This window comes from Ursus maritimus, unplaced genomic scaffold (assembly GCF_017311325.1).
Source record: "Ursus maritimus isolate PB19 unplaced genomic scaffold, ASM1731132v1 scaffold_15, whole genome shotgun sequence".
NCBI lineage: Eukaryota > Metazoa > Chordata > Mammalia > Carnivora > Ursidae > Ursus > Ursus maritimus.
Window position 1 is genome coordinate 3,936,624 of NW_024423897.1, and position 10,025 is coordinate 3,946,648.

Below are 10,025 nucleotides of genomic sequence, written 5' to 3' on the forward strand. Positions count from 1 at the left end.
ACTGGCCTATCCCAATCCCCCACCCCCCTCCCCTCTGAAGCCCTCAGTTTGTTTCCCGGAGTCCATAGTCTCTCATGGTTCATTCCGCCTTCTGTTTACCCCCCTTCATTCTTCCCTTCCTTCTCCTACCGATCTCCCTGCTATTTCTTATGTTCCATAAATGAATGAAACCATATGATAATTGTCTTTCTCTGCTTGATTTATTTCACTTAGCATAATCTCCTACAGTCCCGTCCATGTTGCTGCAAATGCTGGGTAATCATTCTTTCTGATGGCTGAGTAATAAGTAATATTCCATTGTGTATATGGACCACATCTTCTTAATCCATTCGTCTGTTGAAGGGCATCTGGGCTCCTTCCACAATTTAACTATTGTAGACAATGCTGCTATGAACATTGGGGTGCATCTGGCACTTCTCTTCACTACATCTGTATCTTTGGGGTAAATACCCAGTAGTGCAATTGCTGGGTCATAGGGTAGCTCTATTTTTAACTTTTTGAGGGACCTTCACACTGTTTTCCAAAGCGGCTGTACCAACTTGCATTCCCACCAACAGTGTAAGAAGGTTCCCCTTTCTCCACATCCTCTCCAACATTTGCTGTTTCTTGCCTTGTCAATTTTTGCCATTCTAACTGGTGTAAGGTGGTATCTCAAGGTGGTTTTGATTTGAATTTCCCTGATGGCTAATGATTTTGAACATTTTTTCATGTGTCTGTTAGCCATTTGTATGTCTTCATTGGAAAAGTGTCTGTTCATATCTTCTGCCCATTTTTTGATTTGTTTATTTGTTTCTCGTGTATTGAGTTTGAGAAGTTCTTAATAGATCTTGGATACCGGTCTTTTATCTGTAGTGTCATTTGCAAATATCTTCTCCTATTCCGTGGGCTGCCTCTTAGTTTTTTTGACTGTTTCCTTGGCTGTGCAGAAGCTTTTTATCTTGATGAAGTTCCACAGGTTCATTTTTTCTTTTGTTTCTCTTGCCTTTGGAGATGTGAGGATGGGTTTTGAACTCAGGTTCCACTGCTCACCACTCAAAGCTCAATACTCTCGAGGGAAGCACTGGTGGAAAAGGGAAGATTGCTTTATTCAGGAAGCCCGAAACCTGGGAAGACCATCTTCCCAGTCCAGGCAAATCAGGAGTTTTGTTGTTGCTGTTGTTTGTTTGTTTTTTAAAGAGTTATTTATTTATTTTAGAGAGAGTGGGGGAGGGGCAGAGGGAGAGAGAGAAAGAGAATCTCAAGCAGACTTCTGGCTGAGTGGGCAGCCCCATGCGGGACTCCATCTCAGGACCCTGAGATGATGACCTGAGCCGAAATCAAGAGTCAGATGCTCAACAGACTGAGCCACTCAGTTGCCCCAAGAAGCTGGAGTTTTTTAAAAGAGAAGATGTGAGAAATGGTGAGGGAACTACATGCAGGAGAAGCTGGTGCTCAGCAATTAATCATTTGTCCTTGCAAGACTTCCAGATTCCTCTGCTCTGCCAGTAATCAAGGCTCCCAGGTGTCTCTCAGTAAAGGATACCACTGCAGCTCAACAAGTTACATACTGGCAAGTCAGTCCAGACTTCTCTCCCTGAACCAGGAATCAAGACTCCCAGGTGTCTCTTATTGAGGATACCGCGGTCACTGGTGGCTGTTTTCAAGTGTGGTCAAGCCTTATGTTCCAGAAAGTCTGGTCCTTTGTTCCTCAAGGCCAGAAGACTACAGGATCTAAGGGAAGCAGGTTAGTTCTGCTACAAACTATGGGGTTCTGGTCAGCAAGCAAGGAGTGTATAAACTTGAAGCAAGTTAATCCTTTAGACTGGCTGGAGTGCTGCTACAATATTGAGTCTGCCTTTTCATGAACGTGGAATATTTCTCCACTTATTCTTCTTTAATATCTTTCATCAGAGTTTTGTCAATTTTTTCATATAGATCTTGCACATATTTTGTAAGATTTATAGCTCATTTTTGAATAGTGATGTAAGTAATGTTTTTAATTTCAAATTCCACTTGTTCATTTCTGACATACAGGAAAGCAATTAACTTTTATATATTAACCTTGTGTCCTGAGATCTTGCTATAATTGCACATTAGTTCCAGGTTTTTTTTATTCTTTCAGATTTTTTACACAGACAATCATGTCATCTGTTGAAAGAGAGAAGGCTTTTTTTCCCTCCCAATCTGGATACTTTTTATTGCCTTTTCTTATTGCATTAACTAGGACTTCCAGCACAATGTTGAAAAGGAGTGGTGAGACAAACATCCTTGCCTTTTCTTTATCTTCGCAGGGAAGCTTCTAGTTTCTCACATTAAGTATGATATTAGCTATATAGTTTTTGTAGATGTTCTTTTTCAAGTTGAGGAAGTTCACTTCTATTTCTAGTTTACTGAGAGCTTTTATCATGTATAGGTGATAGATTTTGTCAAATACTTTTTCTGCATCTATTACTATGATCATGTGGGTTTTTTTTTTTTTCTTGCTGAGTTGATGGGTTACATTAACTGATTTTTAAATGTTGAACCAGTCTTTCATACCTGGAATAAACCCCACTTGGTCATAGTGTATAATTCTTTTTATGCATTGTTGAATTCAATTCACTAATATTTTGTTGAGGATTTTATTATCTATGTTCATGAGAGATATTTGTCTGTGGTTTTCTTTCCTTCTAATGCCTGTGTCTGGTTTTGGTATTAGGGTAATACTGGTATCATAGAAGGAATTAAGAAGTATTTTCTCTGCTTCTATCTGAGCCTAATGCTTTCTGTTTTGCAAGTTTATTATTGATTTAATTTCTTTAATAGATACAGGTCTATTCAGGTGTCAGGTTTCTTCTTGTGTGAGTTTGGCAGAATATGTCTTTTAAGGAATTGATCCATTTCAATTAGCTATCACATTGTGGGCATAGAGTTGTTCATAATATTCCTTTATTATGCTTTTAATGCCCATGGGATCTGTAGTGCTGTCCTTTTTTGCATTTCTAATATCCATAATCTTGTCTTAGATTTCATTTCTAATATCCATAATCTTTTTCTTAGTTAGCCTGACTAAAGGCTTATTGTTTCCATTGATTTTTTTCCCCTCAAAATCCCAGCTTTTAGAGTGGGATCCATGGCTTTCCTATTTTTAATTTCATTGATTTCTGCTCTACTTTTTAGTATTTGTTTTCTCCTTATTTTGAATTTTATTTGTTCTTTTTTCCCCTAGTTTCCTAAGGTGAAAGCTTTAATTATTAATTTTATATCTTTCTTCTTTTCTAATATATGCATTCAATGCTATAAATTTTCCTCTAAGCATTGCTTTCACTGCATCTCACAAATTTTAAATTGTATTTTCATCTTCATTTAGTTCAAAATATTTTTAAAATTTCTCTTGAGATTTCTTCCTCGACTCATGTGTTATTTATAAATGTGCTGCTTAATCTCCAAGCACTTGGGGACTTTCCAGATATCTTTCTGATATTGATTTCTAGTTTAGTTCCATTGTGGTATGAAAACAGATGTTATATGATTTAAATGCTTTTAAATTTGTTAAGGTGTGTTTTGTAGCCTAGAATATGGTCTATCTTGTGAATGTGAGCTAGAGGATAATGTGTAATCTGCAGTTGTTGGGTGAAGTAGTCTATAGATGAGGGTTATATCCAGTTGATGGATGGTGTTGTTGCCTTCCACTATGTCCTTACTGAATTTCTGCCTGCCTGATCTCTCCATTTCTGACAGAAGGATGTTAAAGTCTCCAACTCTAATAGTGGATTCTGCTATTTCTCCTTGAAATTCTACCTGCTTTTGCCTCATGTAATTTGACCTGCTTTTGTTAGATCCAAACACATAAAATATTGTTATGTCTTCTTGGGAGATAGGATGGCTACAGGGGGCTGGAGTTGGGTATTTCTCTCCCCCCATATGGAAGGCTAGGGCTGGCCGGGGTTGGGTATTTAACCTTACCCAAGTGAGTTAGGCTCTGATAAAATCCCAGCAGATTAGGGTCTGGTAAAATAGTTTCTTCTGAAGGCAAGCCTTGTTAAGAACAGAATGATCTGGCATATTTCAAAATGGTCCCATTTTTCCTCCCTGGCTGGAAGTGTAAGGGGTTTTTCTTCAACATTCATTCTGAGGACCTGATAGAGTTCTTGGAGGTAAGACTCACAAAAGTGAGGGGTTCCCCATGACTGAGTCCTCTGGGATTTTTAACTCTCAGATATGTCCATTCAGTCTCCATTGATTTATCAATTACAGTTCAGGTTTTCCTACCATGACAATGGCTCCTGCAGAGGAGGAGTGGAGAAGTAGTGGTTTGCTCTGTGACCTCACTTCTCTGACAGATCTGAAAGAGTTGATTTCTCAGTTTGTTTTTTAATTTGTTTGGATGAAGTGACAACTTCTAAGCTCTTACATAATGGACCAGAAAACTAAAGTCCCCTTCATTCCTTTTTATGTCAAATAATAGCCCATTATATGGATATACCACAATTTTGTTGATCCATTCATCTGTTGCTGGACATTTGGGTTGCTTCCATGTTTTTGCTATTATGAATGATGATACTATAAATATTCATATACAAATTTTTGTGTGGACATATGTTTTCATTTCTTGGGTATATATCTTTCAGTAAAATTATTGGGTCATATGATAGGTAACTCTGTGTTTAATCATTTGAGGAACTGCCAGAATGTTTTCCAAAGTGGCTGCATCATTTTACATTTCCATCAGCAGTATATGAGGGTACCAGTTTCTCCACATCCAAACGAACACTTGTCATTATCTGACTTTATTCTAGCCATTCTAGTAGGTGTGAAGTGTTATCTAAGTGGTTTTGATTTTTATTTCCCTAATGACTAATGATGTCAAGCATCTTTTCATGTGCTTATTGGCCATTTGTATATCTTGCTTGCAGAAAAGCCTATTCAGATTCTTTGCCCATTTTTATTTTTTTAAAAGATTTTATCTATCTATCTATCTATCTATCTATCTATCTATCTATCATCTATCTATTTATTTGAAAGAGAGAGAGTGGGAGAGCACAGGCTGGGGAAGAGGCAGAGAGAGAGGGAGAAGCAGGCTCCCCGCTGAGCAGGGAGCCTGATGCAGGCCTTGACCCCAGGACCCTGGGATCATGACCTGAGCCAAAGGCAGATGCTTAACCAACTGAGCCACCCGGGTGCCCCGCTTTGGCCATTTTTAAATTAGGTCATTTGTTTTTTTTTTAAATTATTGAGCTATATGAGTTTTTAAAAATATATTCTAGATGCAAATTCCTTATAAGATATATGATTTGGAAATATTTTCTTCCATTCTATGGGTTGTCTTTTTGCTTTCTTGATGGTGTTTTTTGTTTTTTTAATTTTTTTAAAGATTTATTTATTTATTTTAGAGAATGCACACATAGGGGCGAGGGGCAGAGGGAGATGGAGAGGGAGAGAAACTCTTAAGCACACTCAGCACTGAGTGCAGAGTCTGACACGGGGCTGGATCTTACAACCCTGAGATCACAACCTGAGCTGAAACCATGAGTTGGATGCTTAACTGACTGTATGACCCAGGTGCCCCAGTCTTGATGGTGGTTTTTAAAACACAACAGTTTTTAGTTTTTCTGAAGTCCAATTCACCTATTTTTTCTTTTGTTGCTTGTCTTTTTTTATTTCTGACCTTTTATCTGAGATACCTTGCTTCTGAAGAATAGCTTAGTGAAAGTCTACTGGTGATCTTTTGTTCGTCAAAAATTGTATGTATTTGACATCCATTCTTAAAGGATGTATCTCTAGGTCTAGAATACTATGTTGGGGTTATTTTCTTTCTCTGCATTACAGATATCATTTCACTGTCTTCTGGCTTCCACCATTGCCATTGAGAAGTCAGATGCCCTTCTGTCACTCCTTTGAAGATACTATCCCTTTCCTCTCACTTTGTGGTTTTCTTCCGATTCACTATGATATATCTAGGTGTTTTTTTGTTTGTTTGTATCCTACTTGGACTTTTTGAATTCATGAATATTGGAATTGGTGTCCTTCAACGGACCTGGAAAATTCTCAGCCATTATTTCTTTATAACCCTCTTTCTTTCTAGAACTCTATCCCAATTACATATATGTTAGATATTCTCACTGTATTCTTTCCTCCTTTCTTCAATATTTTTAGTTTTTTGTCTCTCCTACTGTCTTCTGGATCCTTCCTCCGATCTGTTTTCCAGTCTATTAATTTTCTCTTTACCTGTATCTAATCTGCCAATAAACTGACTTTGAGTTCTTAATTTCTTTTCAGTGCTCAAAGTTTATTTTGACCTTTTTAAAATCTGCAATTTTTTTTAATAGTTTCTTGTCCCTTTGTGTTTCTTTAAGTGGTAATCTTATATTGTTACCTTATATTGTATGTCTGATAATTCTAATAACTGAAGTTTTTGTGTATTTCTGTTGTTTGTAGTTTCTGTCAGTTCTCACTCAAGTTTATTATTTCCTTGAATCCCTGATTTTTTTTCTGTGTTATGGATATTTTATTTGAAAACTTATTTGTAATAATGATTTGTCACCAAAGATGATGGCATTTTCTCCAGAGAGGATTTGTTTGTTTGTTTCTGCCAAGAGTCTGGGAACTCTACCAGTTTGGAACCACCTTAATCCAAGTTCAAGGCTTGAGGTTACCTGGATCACCAAGATGACTGGAACTGGAGAGTCCATGAGAAAGTTGGTTTGCTTATGACTCATTGCAACTTTCAGTGAAACCATTTGGGATCCCAGCTTAAAATGAGCAGGAAGGTGCATTTATCCAAGTCCCCCTTTTGATAGCCTCTCGGCCTTAAACTTTGTCCTAACGCCACCAAAACCACAACTTCTGGATTAGTCAATGCCATTAGGGAAAATGAAGCTTTGGGTACTAGGCTTACTCCTCTGCGTTCTCATTTTTTAGTATATTGTGGTCAGCTAATTCTTCACTCTCTTATTGGTTCTTTGGTGCTTTTAAGATATTTTTATATGCCATATACCTTTTTCAGTTGTCCTCTGTGGAAGATTTGATCCTAATTAACTGATTCCCTATACAGTACTTCATGCAAGCTTCACACCAATTCTTTTGGGTACATAGGAGTATTTACCTTACATATATATATATATATAAAATTTGATCCTCAAAAGAGGTCGATAAGGTATCATGAACTGGCCACTTGCCAGTCATGAGAACTTGGGCAAGTCAATCTACACCTTTGTGCAATGAGGCTAATAAAAGTATCTACTTCTGAGTTTGCTGATATGAAGGACTCAATAAACACAGTTGTACACTAGCTTTGTTGTCAGGTGAAGACACCGAGACTCAGAGCTGATTCCACGCGTCCATATCCCACAGATGATAAGCAAACAGTACTGAGCACCTCCCACGTGCGAGCCTCTGTCCTAAAAGCATGGAATGCAGCCATCTACAGGGCAGATGTGCCCCTTTCTCAGAGAGACAACCGAAAAGCCCAATATCCAGCTCAAAGGCTATGACTTTACCCCCAGCATGGGCAGCTCACCATGGAGAGGTGATGGAAGACTGCCCTGGAGGGAGTCCCTCCTCTGACTTACAAAGCACAAGCTTACAAAGGCTTACAAAGACTTTTCCAGATGGAAAAGCTGAGTGAGGGTGTTTAAGGCAGGGGGAACAATGTCTGGAGCACGTCAGGGCACAGACCTCTCTCTTTCTTTCTCTGACTGGGGAGGAATGCATTCTTCACCTGTGTTTTCCATCCAAGTGCTGAAGTAGCATTCTTGTCACAAGGAAGCAGGTCACATTTCCAGTCCCCAAAAAGGAAACCACTACCTCCATTGTGACAGGGTGTGAAACCACCGCCTCCGTGGCCTCCCCCACGTGCCTCCCTGGGGTCTGCGCTCTCTGGAGTCTGCTATTCCCAGAGCAGATTTTCTCTTCCTGCGGGGTGTGTGAGCCACACAGAATTCATTAGCAGCCCTTGAGTTGGCCCTAACAGAGGTGGGGGTGCAGTGGGGAGAGCCTGCGGCTTGCGTGAGCACCTCAGCCTGCCCTCTGGCCCAGCTGACTCATAGCAACCGGGAAGGTGGCTTTTCCCACAAGAAAGTTCGGGCCAGGAACCCTGCAAGGAAGTGTTCTCATGAGCTCCACCTTTGCTAGGGGCTGCTTGCACACACAGAGCTTAACCTTCCTCTGGGGGCTACAGAGACTCTGGGGACATCTCTGGTGAGAATAAGCCTGCGCCTGGTGTCCAGCCACACTGGGGACGTGTGGTCATGGGCTCTGCGCCTGCCTGCACCTGCTTCCTGGAGCTGTCATGGAAATGAGTGAGCCAAGGGAGGAGCTGAACCGCCAAATGTTAGATTCAAACTCAGGATGCCAAGTTCTCCAGGGAAGCTTGTGCTACGGTAGAAATGGTGTGGATTTGGAGACAGACTGGTGCCGTGGGCAGAGCTGTCTGAAAAGGGCCCCGGAATGTTGTTCTGTCTTGTCCAAGCAATGAGCTATGTGGGGGCAACCTGCTCCCATAGGCCAACAGCTCCTTCCTCCTCCCCACCACCACCAAGGGGAACTGATATCCTGTTGGTCCCCAAAGGCCCCAAAGACAGTCAGCATCCCTGACAACCCCTGTAAATAGCCGGCACCCCCGTTCCACTTACCCAGATCCAAGTAGCCTCCAATTCCCCACTGACTTGGCCACTCTCTGATGTCTGCCCTTCCAAACGGAGAGCCGGAGAGGTCTCTCCACTCTACTAAGGGCAGGGACATGGGACATGAGGAGACGTCTGGCTCAAGAGCTTCTAGGCAGGGCCCCTTCCTACTCTGAGCCCTCCAGGCTGCTTCTGCCCATCAGGAGACTCTCGCTTCCCTTTTTCACTACCTTAGGTGAAGAGGGGATGAAGCCCTGGGTGTGAAAAGTCCCATCCAGAAAGGGCTCCAAGTGGGCCAGGAACTTTCATCTGTTGTTTTGCCAAAGTTCATTCCTGTATTAGTTTCCTGGAGCTGTGTAACGAAGTACGGCAAACCTGGTGGCTTAAAACAACAGACGTTTGTTCTTTCACACTCCTGGAGGCCACAATCCAAAATTGAGGGTTGGCAGGGCTGGGCTCCCTCCAGAAGCTCTGGGGACGGTCCATCCCCTGCCCGTCTCCCAGCTTCCGGTGCTGCCAGCCATCCTGAGCAGTCTGCAGCTTGTGGCCACATCACTCCGGTCTCTGCCTTCGTCTCCACGTGACCCTCTCTGTGTGTCAGCCTCCTCCCCGTGTGTTTGTCATAAAGAGGACACTTGTCATTAGATTTAGGGCCCACTAGATAATCCAGGAGGATCTCCTCTCAAGATACTTAGTTACATTGGCAAAGATGCTTTTTCCAAATAAGTTCTCATTCACAGGTTCTGGGGGATAGGACATGGACATATCTTCTGGGGGCTACCATTCAACCCACTGCCATCCCCTCCCAATTTCTCCAGAAGATAAAACCAGTCTTATTACTTCACCAGCGAGAGAGGTAGGAGAGAACACGTGCCAGGTACTTCTACATTCATGTCTCAGCGCTTCACCCAACAGCTCACCGGCCAAGTGTTCTCACTTCTTACTCTTCCCAGATGAAGAAATAGAGGCTCGGAGATGTTCAACAACCTATCCAAGCCACACAGCTAGGAAGCGACCCAGGGGGATTGGACTCTGTATCTGTCTGTGTCATGCAAGGGGATCCCTCCTGGGTCTCCCCCTGTTGTGCACCAGGGCTTGGGACAAATCCTACAGCGTCACATGGAATGGGTGAAGGATGATGCTTTCTTGGAGAAAGGGGGCACTCACGTGGGCCAAGGGTCAGCAAGAAGCAAGGACACAGGGAGCCTCTGAGCCTTCCAAAAGCCCTCGAGAAGAGGGCCAGGACCATAGCACTGCTGTGATGCTGGGTATTCCATGGCAGGAGACACACAAGCCAGATCCCTGCCCTCCCAGGACCTCCATTCAGTGGCAGGAGCCTCAGTGTCTAACCTCGTGGCAGGTGGTCTCATGAAGAAGAATCTGGCATGATGAGGGGCAGAGAACCCCACAGTGGGGGTGAGGCGCAGCTAGAAGGAGGAGACG